Here is a 13,491-nt window from a genome sequence, read left to right as displayed (position 1 = left end):
TTGTGCTCAAAGGAATAATAAAGTGGAGGAATTCCATGGAGACTGGAACAACCTCCAGGAAGTGATGCAGAGTGAGAGGAGCAGAACCAGGAAAAGATTGTACACAGAGACTGATACACTGTGGCACAATCGAATGTAATGGACTTCTCTACTAGCAGCAATGCAATGATCCAGGACAATTCTGAGGAACTTATGAGAAAGAACACTATCCACATCCAGAGAAAGAACTGTGGGAGTAGAAAAACAGAAGGAAAACAACTGCTTGATCACATGGGTCGATGGGGATATGACTGGGGATGTAGACTCTAAGCGATCACCCTGATGCAAATATTAATAATATGGAAATAGGTCTTGATCAATGTCACATGTAAAACCCAGTTGAATTGCTTGTTTGCTATGGGAGAGGGGAGGAAGGAAGGGAGGGAAAGAATATGAATCATGTAACCATGGAAAAACATCCTAAACTAACTAAATAAATGAATGAATTTAAAGATAAAATTTTTAAAAAGAATCAAGACTAAGTATCAGTTCCAAGGTAGAAGAGTGACGGGCAATGGGTTGTCTGAGTGTCTGAGGATGAACTTGAACCCAGGACCTCTCATTTCCAGGCCTGGCTCTTTATCCACTGAGTTGGCTACCCTCACCTCACCCCCTTCTCAATTCCAGTGGTTTATCCTGTTCTACAGCTCTAATTGTTTGTTGCCTCTCCCATTAGAGTGTGAGCTCACTGAGGGCAGGGACTGTCTTTTGCCCCTTTCTCTATCCTCTGGCACATGATAGATGCTTAATAAATATTTTTTTAACTGACTAACAGGCAAATTCAGAAGGCTGACAGAGAAGGAGAAAACCATTACTTTACATGTTAGTACTTAAAAAAAGAAAACCACAAAACAAAGATGAAAACTATCCCTTAAACCGAAGGTTCATACAGATGTATTCACCCCCCACCCCCAACTCCTTCCCCTTCCAAACCATTTAAGTAGATTTTACTATAAAAAAGGTTAAACATAAGGTGCCACACAATGCTAGGCCCCCACTCTCCTCTCTCTACTTCCTTTATTCTTTTCAGCATTCCTGTTGCTTGTTAGGAATACTTTCAGATCTCAAGCATTTCTGTCATTCTTTGTGTTTTTGCCCTTATTCATCAGTTCCTCAAGCCTTTTCAGATCTGGCCCAGTGGACCTGTACAATTCTCTTGTGTATTTGCCTTCTCCAGTCTTGTAGGTCTCAGCTTTACCATGTGTAAAGTGAAAGGACTGGACTAGAAGACCTTTTAAAGTTCTTTCCAACTCAGGAGGATCTGACTTTTTCATTCCTAAATATGTCTCCACTGGATCCTTTTTTGGAATAGAAGTACGTTTTGACCACACTTACAGGCTGAGGGCCAGGTGGCACTTAAAAGCAAGCAGTGGCATTCATTGCTTTTCAATTGGGTTGTAAATACTGATTTTTTTTTGGTAAATTTGGTAATTTTTTACCAAAAACCAATTACCTTTGGTAATTGTCACTCATCGAGCTGCCTTAGCATCTGTAACGATGCATGTGTGAGATTCACTTGATCATAAAAACACTAGCAACAGTGGGCCTAGAATGTGAACTCACTAGAAAGACCATATTCTAAAACAAAATGGTTTTTTAAAAAATTAATTTAGTCAATTTAGAATATTATTTCTTGGTTATAAGAATCATTTTCCCTCCCCTCCCCTCCCCCACCCTTCCCATAGCAGACAGGCAATTTCACTGGGTGTTACACGTGTCCTTGATCAAAACCTACTTCCATGTTGTTGGTGTTTGCACTAGGATGTTCATTTAGGGTCTACATCCCCAGCCATATCCCCATCAACCCATGTGATCAAGCAGTTGTTTTTCTTCTGTGTTTCTACTCCCACAGTTTTTCCTCTGAATGTGGATAGTGTTCTTTCTCGTAGATTGCTCCAAGTTGTTTGGATCACTGCATTGCCACTAATGGAGAAGTCCATTACATTCGATTGTACCACAGTCTATCAGTCTCTGTGTACAATCTTTTCCTGGTTCTGCTCCTCTCACTCTGCATCACTTCCTGGAGGTTGTTCCAGTCTCCATGGAATTCCTCCACTTTATTATTCCTTTGAGCACAATAGTATTCCATCACCAACATATACCACAATTTGTTCAGCCATTCCCCAACTGAAGGTCATCCCCTCATTTTCCAATTTTTTGGCACCACAAAGAGCGCAGCTATGAATATTCTTATACATGTCCTCCTTGTACATGTCTTTTTCCTTATTACCTCTTTGGGGTACAAACCCAGCAGTGCTATGGCTGGATCAAAGGGCAGACAGTCTTTTATCGTCCTTTGGGCATAGTTCCAAATTGCCCTCCAGCATGGTTGGATCAATTCACAACTCCACCAGCAATGAATTAATGTCCCAACTTTGCCACATCCCCTCCAGCATTCATTATTTTCCTTTGCTGTCATGTTAGCCAATCTGCTAGGTGTGAGGTGATACCTCAGAGTTGTTTTGATTTGCATCTCTCTGATTAAAAGAGATTGAGAACACTTTTTCATGTGCTTATTAATACTTTTGATTTCTTTAACTGAAAATTGCCTATTCATGTCCCTTGCCCATTTATCAATTGGAGAATGCCTTGATTTTTTGTATGAAATGTTTTTTTTTTTTTAAAGTCACACTAATCTCTGGTCCCACTATGATGCAGTAAGTTGACTATGCAGAGTCAGTGATTTATTATGGCAACCAAGTGGTGAGTACTAATGGGCATGCTGTTAGGAAGACTGTAGAAACCCTGGTTGGCAAAGGGACATCATGGCTGATTAATCAAGCATGTCCATAAGGCAGCAGCAACATAAAAGAGTCCAGCAAGCTGCAAATGCTTCCCAGCAACCTCTCTTCTCCCGGTTCCTTTGTATATACACTAAGGGAGGAGAAGGAAGGAAAGAGAAAGGATCAGAGAAGAAAATAAGCTGCAAGCCAATTCTCCTTGGGGAGGTGGAAATAGTCAACAGACTCTTTTACTCTGCCACTTTTATCTTTTTCCCTATAGATCTGGGACTGGCATTAACTCTATCCTTCCTCCACCTTTCCTATCCTCCCCACAAGATTCGAAGAGCATAGTCCTTCCTTCCTTCTATCCATTCACTTATTTATGTGGTCATCCATCCTACTCAGAGCTCAGGAAGAGTTCTCATTCATACCATCTTTGTTCAGAAGCTGTGCCTCCTGTTAAAAATGTTTCTGCCAAGTTCTGGTCTCTACTTTACACTTAATCACCAGGCCAATTCTTGAACTCAATACAATGTTCAATTTGAGCTGGCCTTTAATATGTGGATTGATTTCTTGGGGCCATGAAATAAGAGCAACAATAATGTTGCTCCAAGTTTGCCCATTCAACCCTTTCTCAAGGTCCAAGTGGGCCAGTGTAGGGCTCTTCCCAGGATCCAGATAACAGGGACTGAAACATGTCCTGTAATATACTTTGCCTTCAAGGGAAGTGTCTTCTGCTGTTCACTGCTCTAAGTGGAAAGACCAATCATCCTAACGGGATGTTGAAAATGGAATTCAGCATCCCTCTTCCCTCCATTTTACAGGCAATAAACCCTCATGGAAGAACCCTGACTTCTAGAAACAGAGACAATAGAGACTATACATCATGCCCACAACAGAAAGCAGAAACTACAGGCTTGCCTTTCTCCAGATCCTGATAACAATATTTAAATTGGTCTTAAAAAAATAAAATAAAGGAGTAAATGGGGCCAGCAGGAAGGGGAAAAAAATAAAAGAAGCTCCTAGTCCATGGCTCTCCTTGTAGGGCCCCAGAGATCATTTTGAGGAACAATAAAGAGATGAGAATGGAAAAACTACAAGTGTGAAGCTCTTTTATCCCAGTTCAAAGCACTTTATATCTTGGCCAAGAAATAGTAAATAAGAATACAACAGGGATAGCTAGTTATTGGATGTCCTCGCTCCCAGGTTTCTTATAAAGCTGCCCAATATCTCTTAGTCACCACAAAACAAGACAAACATTATGTCTACTTTGTCAAAGCTAGCTAAGGCAAGGGATCTATAGGATAGCAGGAGAGCCTTTTAATGTGGGAATTAGAACTTTTTTGATCCCCTTATTAACATTACTGCTTTTAGTGTTTTGGTGAGTATGGATTAGGCAGGCAAGAACACTTCACTGACTACTCCCAAACACTTTGGAAGATGAGAACAGCCACCAAAAACTTCTACAGCTTACTATTCTCAGAACTATGCCTGCAAGTAGAAATGAATACTCTGGTCCCAAATAGATCAGGTCAGATTCCTTTTGAGTTTTGCATTTTTAGGTGAGTGAATTAATTCAGCCTTTCCCCCAATTTCATCTATAAAATTTCCTGCTACCAGCAGTGACAAATCACCCTCTAGTCAATTGGGTTTCAATAAGTATAACTATTGCAGCAGGTGGTTAGATTAAGACAAATTTAAGAAACAACCTTTATTATATGAGCAAATGTTCCATTTGCCCCCCCCAAGAAAGCCCAAATTTCTTTCTATTCTCCAAGAGCCAAACAGGCTTTCCCACAAAAACCACAGATGTATATACTATTGATGAGAGCTACTGTCCTGCTTCATTTGTCAAGTGGAATAGAATAGGTGGGGATTGAGAGCAGTCTTCATGTTTCAGCTCCCCTGAGAAGGGCTCAGTGGGCCACAAAAGAGGAAATGGGTTTCACTCACTGGCTCTTGATAACATATGTAATGGTGGTTTCTCAATAATAAGAGTGTGTGTGTGTGTGTGTGTGTGTGAATCCCCAGAAACACAGAGCCAAAGAATTGTAGAGGTCAGGAGATGGAAGCCTCAGAGATATATTGGTCCAAGTTTCTCATTTTCTCATTTTCCAGATGAGGATGTTGAGAGTCCTCAGCTTGGAGAGGGTCCTTTCAAGAAGCAAAGCCATGGTGGCTCTTAATTTCTGGTCTACCACTCTTTCCCCTATACCACGATGCCCTTCTTACAAAATAAGAATGGGTGAAATTTAGGGGCCGTGGCTGGGAGAAGCCAGGCACACTAACTCACTGGTTGGGATTTTGTAAGAAAACCATTCCTATGCTTGGATTCCAAGATTCTGTTACTGGGGCTACATGACAAGAAGATTATTTATAAGACTCATATGCACAGCTGATCGTTTCTGACAAAAATCTAGGAATAAAATTATACTTAACTCTCAAGGACTAGATGAACAAACTATGGCATAGGGAAATAATAAAATGCTATTAATGCTGTAAAGAGATGGTCAAATTTTTTATCTTGCTATTGGTGATAAGTGTTCCACTTGCCAGCCAATGAACTCTGAAGTGACTTTAGTGGATCATATTCTTTTATCACTCCATCTTTCCCTCAGCCTTACAAGCCCTAGCTTTGGTCTTTGTCCTCATTATGACCTCCAATCCCTACCACCTCACAGTGCTTTCCCAGGCCTGGTCACATCCTTCCCCTTTCTTTTGCCACTTGCTGAAACAGTTCCCTATCTTTGGGCTTCCTACTTTCTCCAGGATCAAATATAAAATGTTTTCACTGTCATTCAAACCCCTTCAGAACATGTTTCCCTCCTGCCTTTCTGCTCATCTCATAACTTGCTTCCTCCCATGTGTTCTGCCATCCAGCAATACTGGCCTTTCTTCTATTCTCTGCCCAGGATATTCCCTTCTCTGTGCATTTTCACTGGATATTTCTCAAGCTTAGAATGAGCACTCTCTCCTGGTTTTCTTCAAGTCCTAGCTAAAAACCCCACTCTATATAAGATGGCTCCTCTCTGATTTATTCTGAATATGTCTTGCTTGCTGATTTGATCTGCTACTGGTAAGTGTGGTGGTAACTTCCTTGGATCACACCCTGAAATAGAAATGTTAATCTGTGTGACACTATTTTTGGTAGTGGTAACTGGTGTATACTCTGACTTGTGACTAGAGAACTGCTGCTGGTATGGGAACACACCTGATGGTATTTAGTTACAATGGAGGTAGAGGTACTACAGAGATAGAGAGATATGGAGCCACAGGGGAAACTGCTAAAGGGGAATGCTCTGGGGTTTGCCTACTGATCTCTACTGATGACTAGTAGATCAATCTATTTCCTAATCTCCTCCTCCCTTCACTCCCTCCCTTCTCCAACCCTCTCCCTCCCAGTTTCTTCTTGAAGCCTTGGGCTTTGCCCCTCCCCCCCAAGTGGATTATTATATTTATGAGGAAAAACTTCTTCCTTTCTTTTCTCAAGAATGGGGTTTATTGGGATAACAATAGGATGGGAAACTGAGGGAAGAGGGATGAGGGTTTCCCTAAATTATAAGGAGAATTTAGGAGGGTTATAGAAATAATCAGTCTTGTGACAAACTGTGACGGAGAGACTGTTAGAGAGATGGATGGAGGACAATTGTTTAAAATCTTCTTCCTTTTTCACAAAGCCACCAAGAAAAGTCTCTCCTTCAACTTGGCTTTCCTCCAACTCTTGGTCAGTCAAATCTCAGAGAGAGCAGAGGTTTCCCCTTTATCAGAAAGCCCAAAGCCAAGCCAGCCCTACAAGGATCCCATGGACAGAAGCTAACCGGGATCAATTCTCAGCTTCTTCCCCTTCAGTCAGGCTCAACTGCCAACTCCTGGGAACATTCTGTTTGGAACCTTCTTCTTGATTGACAGGCAGGTCAGGTCTCCAGCTTGTTTCTTGCATCTTGGCTTGTCCTGAAAAACCTCTCTCTCTTCAAGTCTCTACCACAACCCCAATGATTGAGGAAGGAATATTCTACAAGACTAGCCATTCGCAAGCTTTTTTGTCCCATAATATTTTATTCTCTTAAGAGTTAACTGTCCCCAAAGAGCTTTTATTTGTGGGTGACATTTATAGGTATATTTCATATTAAAAAAATCATAGTATTATGGAAATGGTTTTGACTTTCCCCAAAAGGATCTCAATGTCTTCTAGACCACATCTGGGAATCACTGGACCAGATTAATATGTGGCTTAATTTTTAAAACTTAGTATCATTTCTAAAACAGAAGACCTGCAAGGGCTAGGCAACTGGGGTTAAGTGACTTGCCTAGGGTCACACAGTTGAGAAGTGTCTGAGGTTAGATTTGAACTCAGGTCCTTCTGACTCAAGGCTTGGCTCTATCCACTGTGCTACTCAGCCTCTTCTGATATATGACATTTAAAAAACTGCCCCATTCCATCATAATCATAGCAGCTTAAGTCACTACCAGGACTATTTGGTAAGTACTAATACTTATCCAATAAGATCTAACTCTATAGGGAGGTATAGCTTCTTAGTAAGCCTTATGATCTTTCTACTCTCATTCTAGCATAAGCAGAGACCATCCTCTCTCCCTTCTACTACATAAACAGGCATACCTAACACCTTTCTTCTTGTTCTTACTCAAGAGACATAGGATAAGCCATATTTGTTGGATTCAGGAGGGAAAAGGGAAAATGTCTCTTAGTAGAAGAGACAGAGACCTAGAAAGCTTGAGAAAATCCAGCCCAGGAGTTCGGACAGAGATAAAGGCCAGAAGAGGAGGCTGGTACATTTACCCCAAGGCCAGGAAAGGACAGTGGAGAAGCCAGGGAACAGAACCAGGGTTTCAACAAAATGACTTCCAGTAGGCATAGGCATGCAGTCAGGTCATCGGCACCATTGTGTATAGATAGTTTGCTGCGATAAAGCATAGAGGAGCTTTCTGTTGGTCCCTATAGAAGGCTACATAACTCTGTGGTCACTGAACTGCTTTCTACCTGGAACAACTTACCAGACTTCAAAAAGAAGTCTCCCCCTTTCCCCTTTCTTCCTTCTGCCTGATAATCCCAGAAATAGACTGTCTGATTCATCAACAGGCTCTACGCCACTGCTCAGGGCAGAAGCCCAATCTGAGGTCAGATTGCTGTGTAATGGGATCAGGTTCCCACATGGTCTTACTCCAAAGTCCTGACTCCAACTTGTTCTTGCGGTGGCTTTGAAAAGGAACACCTCGAATGCTTTATGGCAGACTGAAGCTACCCTTCTCTCCCAGCACCATCCAGAACCTGGGACTGTTGTTTGTCCTGAAAAAGTCTTCTTTCTGTTTTGATAGTTCTCACCTGTCAAATTCATTGAACAGGGAGGTGGCAGCAGCTATGCTGGTGGTCGCAGTAGCTATGGTGGTGGTAATGATAAGGCAGTTGCTTTGTTGGAGAATTATAAGCACCAGCCCCAGTAGTCATACTGTAAACCTCAAATTTCCTTAGAGTTATAATTGTTGGAAATTTCACCATTGGGATATTTCATACTTGGAAAATTTCTTACTGATAGTCTATTGGAATGGGAACTCCATTGGCATGGGAGGTTCCTTCTCTTCCCTTCTTAAGATTACTTTAGGACAGAAACCCTTTGCTGAACAATGGAAAGGACTTTGACCTATGCTTGAGCATAGAACAGGAATTTCTTTGAGTCTTGATTGATTTTAGAATTTATACAATGGAGATACTCCACCCTATTCAGTCCTAATAAGATTGAGTAAGGGCTGCAGCCTAGATCAAAATTTAATTATTCCAATCTCTACCATACTCAAGTTAACAGGATTTAGAAAGGGCTGTAGCAAAGGAGTATAGATTTAATCATTTGAAAAATATGACCTTCAAAAGACATGTGCAAAAGCCAGAAACCTCTGGGCGGTCCTGGGTTAAGCGAGAGCCTCCATTGACAGGGAAATTGATGAAGAGTGATTGGTAGATGTGAGGAATGAGGGGAGGCAACTTGGATGGTGTCCTTAAAGATAGGAGGGTCTGGAGACTGAGAGGTGGTGGATTTTTTGGGTCGGTGTTGTTCCTGGGCTCTGAGGAAGCTTGCTCTGAAGGAAGCTGAAGGTGGGGGCCTCTGAGACTGTTTCTCCATTTTGGACACGTGAGTAATAGGGACTGATCTCTTTTCTTTGCCCCAGCTATCTAAGGGCTTGGGCCTTTTGGCCCAGCCTAAACAGAAGGGGTATTTAAGCCCTATTCCCTTCTCTCCCCTTTCATTCTCTATATATATCTCTAATTCCTTTCTTGCTCCTATTGTAATTAAACTCCATAAAAGATTGACGGCTGACTTGAGTTTTTCATTTAGGAATTACATAGCTGATTCCTTGGCGACCTTAAATTAATATATATCAGTCTTTTAAAGTGATTCCCTTGTAACAATACCCACTGTTCTCTTTAGTCTGCTTCCTACCATTTCCTTTTCTTCTCCCACAAGTTGACCCAGGCTGACACACTTTTCTCTGTCTCAGACCCAGCTCTGAGGCTTTTCCTTTTAGTAAAAGGAAGCAGCTAAACCAAAGGCTGCAAAGAGAAGGAGATGAGAAATTTGACATTTTCCTTTCTCTGCCCATTACCCAGATCGTAGCTGTTCATTGCCAATGTTCAGGTCCACTAAGTCTTCTTGGACTGACTAGAACCCAGCACCTACAATGCTCTTTCACTTACTCTGAATCCCTTAGTGATCCCACCTGGGCTCTGTAGTTGCATGGGTGCTGGTATTCCCTCCAATGATGTGGATCATAACTCCAACCCATGATTCTCACCCATGTCCTCCCAAATGTAAGGGAGGAGGACAAGGAGAGGATTCCTTCTAGATCTCTTGACTTTGTCTGGAAACCAATGGAGTATGCAGCCTATCCATCGGTTACACACCACTTTGGCAGCCTGATCAGCTAATCTTTTTGGAGTAAAGTTGCTCTGAAATTTAAGGAACACTTTAGGATTTTTCTCTTGTTCTATGCATATAAATTGGATGCCTGCAACAAGAAAGGAACTCCTCCAGGGCAGGAATAACATGTCATCTACTTCTTTTATGTCATAAACTGACTAAAACAAATGAACTAACAAGCAATTGTAAACCTTAAAATTTCTTAGACTTATAAATGTTGGAAATTTCACCATTGGGAAATTTCATACTTGAAAAATTTCCTATTGATAGTGGGTCTTGGCTATTGGAATGTGAACCCCATTGGCATGGGAGGTTCCTCCTCCTCCCTTCTTAAGATTACTTTAGGACAGAAACCTTTTGCTGAACAATGGAAAGGATTTTGACCTATGCTTAAGCATAGAACAGGAATTTCTTTGAGTCATGATTGATTTTAGAATTGATACGATGGAGATACTTGGAATGACAGAACCAAGTCTTGGAAATTGCAATCTCCACCCTACTCAGTCCTAACAGGATTTAGGAAGGGCTGCAGCATAGATCAAAATTTAATTATTCCAATCTCTACCCTACTCAGGGTAACAGGATTTAGGAAGGGCTGTAGCAAAAGATCAAGATTTAATTATTTGAGAATATGACCTCCAACAGACATGTGCAAAGCCACAGACCTCTGGGTGGTCCTGGGTTAAGCTAGAGCCACCATTGGCACAGGGAAAATGATGGACAGTGATTGGTAGATGTGAGAACTGAGGGGAGGGAACTTGGATGGTTTCCTTCCCCAAAACCCTTCCCCTGCAATCCCAGTTTCTCATGTTCCCTCTCCTACAGAAAACCAAATTCCAACGCAAAGGAGATCTTGTCCTCCTAGAGAAACCAGTCCTTGTCAAACTGACCCACAGGTACAAAATTCAATTAGAGGCCTGTTTCCTCTAAGAGAAGTACCTGAAATAGGATGGAATGGGGATGTGGTGACTTTAAGACATAGGATACCGTTTACTCCCCAAGAAATAAATGAATTTACACGAAATATCCCCACATATGAACAAGATCCTTTTCTAGTAACAAAAAAGATGGGAGAACTTACTACAGGCTTTTTATAAAGTGAACATGAAAAAAATAAAATAATTGCTCATGTCAACAAAACCCAGGGGCGTAATGCAGCACATTAGCCATCTCAGGATCCCGAATGGGACTATAACAATCCTGAGGATTATCTACAACTATACCATTGTAGAGAGGCCATCCTCACGGCAATGAAGGAATGTGCAGACAGTACAGATAAGTGGATGGAACTGGAAAAAATTAAGCAAAAGGAAGAAGAATCACCGTCCAGATTTATGGATAGAATTATCGAGTTTGGGGACAGATACTTAGATTGGGACTTAACTAAAGAGAGTAGTTTAAGACAAGTTAGAAGAATCTTTGTAAATAACTCTTGCAAAGCAATTAAGAATTATTTTAGAACACAATGCCCAAGATGGTCAGATATGGACCTTGAAGAATTGTGAAAAACAGCTATATATGTTTTAAAGGGAAACAAGGAAAAGGAGGAAGAAAATAATGATGACATGGAGGAAATGAAGAAAAAAATGAGATATTTAATAGATAGGATGACTAAATTAGAAAGTGGGCATGATAATGAACCAACGACAATTGCCCCTCTCCAGAAATCCAATTATCAATCCATTACTTGCCACTTCTGTGAGAAGAAGGGCCACAAAATGATGGAATGTAGAACCTTTCTTAAGATGATTGGAAGGAATACAGTTTAATAATAGCTTTAGAAATAATAACTATAGAAATGATGATAATGGTTATAGAAACCAGAATTCTAGAAATTATAATAATGACTATGGAAATAACTATAATGAATATAGAAATAAGAACTTTAGAAACCAGAATTATAGAAATAGGAATTGGGAAAATAATGACAATACTCAAAATGAAGAAAATGATAATACTCAACAACAATATATGAGAAATGGAGCTCGTCCAAAACATACTCGAGGTGCTAATGACCCTCAGAGAGGTGCCCTTCAGGAGGGTGCCCAAGGAACTTCCTAATATAATGAAGATGATTCTTCTTAGATTGTATTGATTTTGTTGATATTAATTAACCTTTTTCAGTTTTTTTTTCTCCTCTCCAAATAGTAGGAAAGAATGAATAAAGAACTTAAGACTATGATTAGAAAATTATGCACTGAGACCCATTTAAAATGGCCTGAAATTCTCCCTCTGGCCCTATTTTATCTTAGAAGCAGGCCTAGAGGAGACTTATATATTTCACCATTTGAGATGCTTTTTGGACATCCGCCTATACAGGCTAAGCCTTTCTCCCCGGCTTATACATCGCTATTAGGGGGAGATATTACTATTGCTTCCTATATACAGGAGTTACAGCACAAACTACGTGAACTTCATGAATCCGGAGCTGCAGTACAAGCCGGACCATTAGACTTTTCTCTGCATGACCTGAACCCAGGAGATAAAGTTTATATCAAGAATTTCAAGCGAACTGGAGCAACTCAACCTTCATGGGAAGGACCATTCCAAATATTATTAACTATTCCAACATCTATAAAGATTGGAGAAAGAGACTCTTGGATTCACTGCTCACATGTGAAGAAAGCATCTTCTGCTGAGACTGATTGACTCTATCCTATCATATGAATTGTGACTATCTTATCATATGAATTGGAGATAATAATCCATAGACAAATGGATGCTGTTTTTTTCCAAGAATATATTGAATTACTGATTTTTTTCTTATTTTTCTTATTTCTTTTCTTTTATTTTTTGATCAGAATATTTGATTTTTTTTCTCATTTTTTGTACTGAAGGTACACATAATTAATATTAATATTATCTTTCCCTGCAGTAATACAAGTTAATATATATACTCTTGCTATAATATCAATATATGCCTAAAAGCTTTAAACTATGGGAACCTGCCATTTATTGATAAAATATTATAGGACTGTGATTAATGTTTGTGTCTGATTCCAGGAAAAGGGATAAAAACAAGGAGCACAGACTAAACCTGAATAGTGCCAATAGAGCACACAAGAAATATTAAAGTGAGACTCGAGGTTGCGACGCTTAACTTATGTTTAAGTCGTGGGACTTCCTTGTATCTACACTCTTTTCGAAGCACTCAAACAAGTACAAAGCTTGACTATCATGCCGGCTCCCTATATCCCTGAGGAAAAAAAAAATCAGACAAGGGAATGACATTTCCCCATCAAAATAGAATTCTAATTCTTTTCTTCTTATATTATGGCAACTTCCTGTAGTCTTGGCTACAAATGGCTAAGTGAAATATTACTGCATTCTGTCCTACATACTTGTGGGATAGAAATTACTTTAAACTGGACCTATACAAGGCCTATTTTGAATTTTTCTTATGTTTTTTATTATTTTGCTATTCTTTTGATAATTGACACATACACCCCCATAACTGAACATTGCATTCTGAGCTAAACTTGATATTTTTTTAAATACTTACTTCAGGGGGGATTGTATTTTAATTTAAAATCTAAGAATTTTTTTTTATTTTTGAATTTTTTTTGTTTGAGATTGTATTTTTATAAAAATCCAAGAATTTTGTTTAAGATTTTACTGTTAAAAAAAAAATTCAAAGATTTTGATTCTGTTTGAGAAAAGATCTTCAAGAAAGAAGCTTGAAACTTTTATATCCAGAGAAGGAACTGTTGCAGAAAGATGCCGAAACCCTACACTTCATCAAGAAGATCAAGAATGAACTTTGGATGTGATTGATTGGACTGAACTTTTGATTGAACATT

At 39.8% G+C, this 13,491-nt stretch overlaps 1 non-coding gene across 1 annotated transcript in view; it reads right to left on the bottom strand.

Annotated features, from left to right (window-relative positions):
• Positions 1-2,706: 2,706 nt before the first annotated feature.
• Positions 2,707-13,491, bottom strand: part of LOC103095048 (uncharacterized) — a 36,719-nt gene continuing 25,934 nt past the window's right edge. The window contains exon 2 of the transcript XR_008915120.1: positions 2,707-2,913. This is a non-coding gene — a transcript (uncharacterized LOC103095048). The remainder of the gene's footprint in view (positions 2,914-13,491) is intronic.

The sequence above is a fragment of the Monodelphis domestica genome, chromosome 1 (genome assembly GCF_027887165.1).
Source record: "Monodelphis domestica isolate mMonDom1 chromosome 1, mMonDom1.pri, whole genome shotgun sequence".
NCBI classification, from domain to species: Eukaryota; Metazoa; Chordata; class Mammalia; order Didelphimorphia; family Didelphidae; genus Monodelphis; species Monodelphis domestica.
This window is presented reverse-complemented; position numbering and strand designations above follow the sequence as displayed.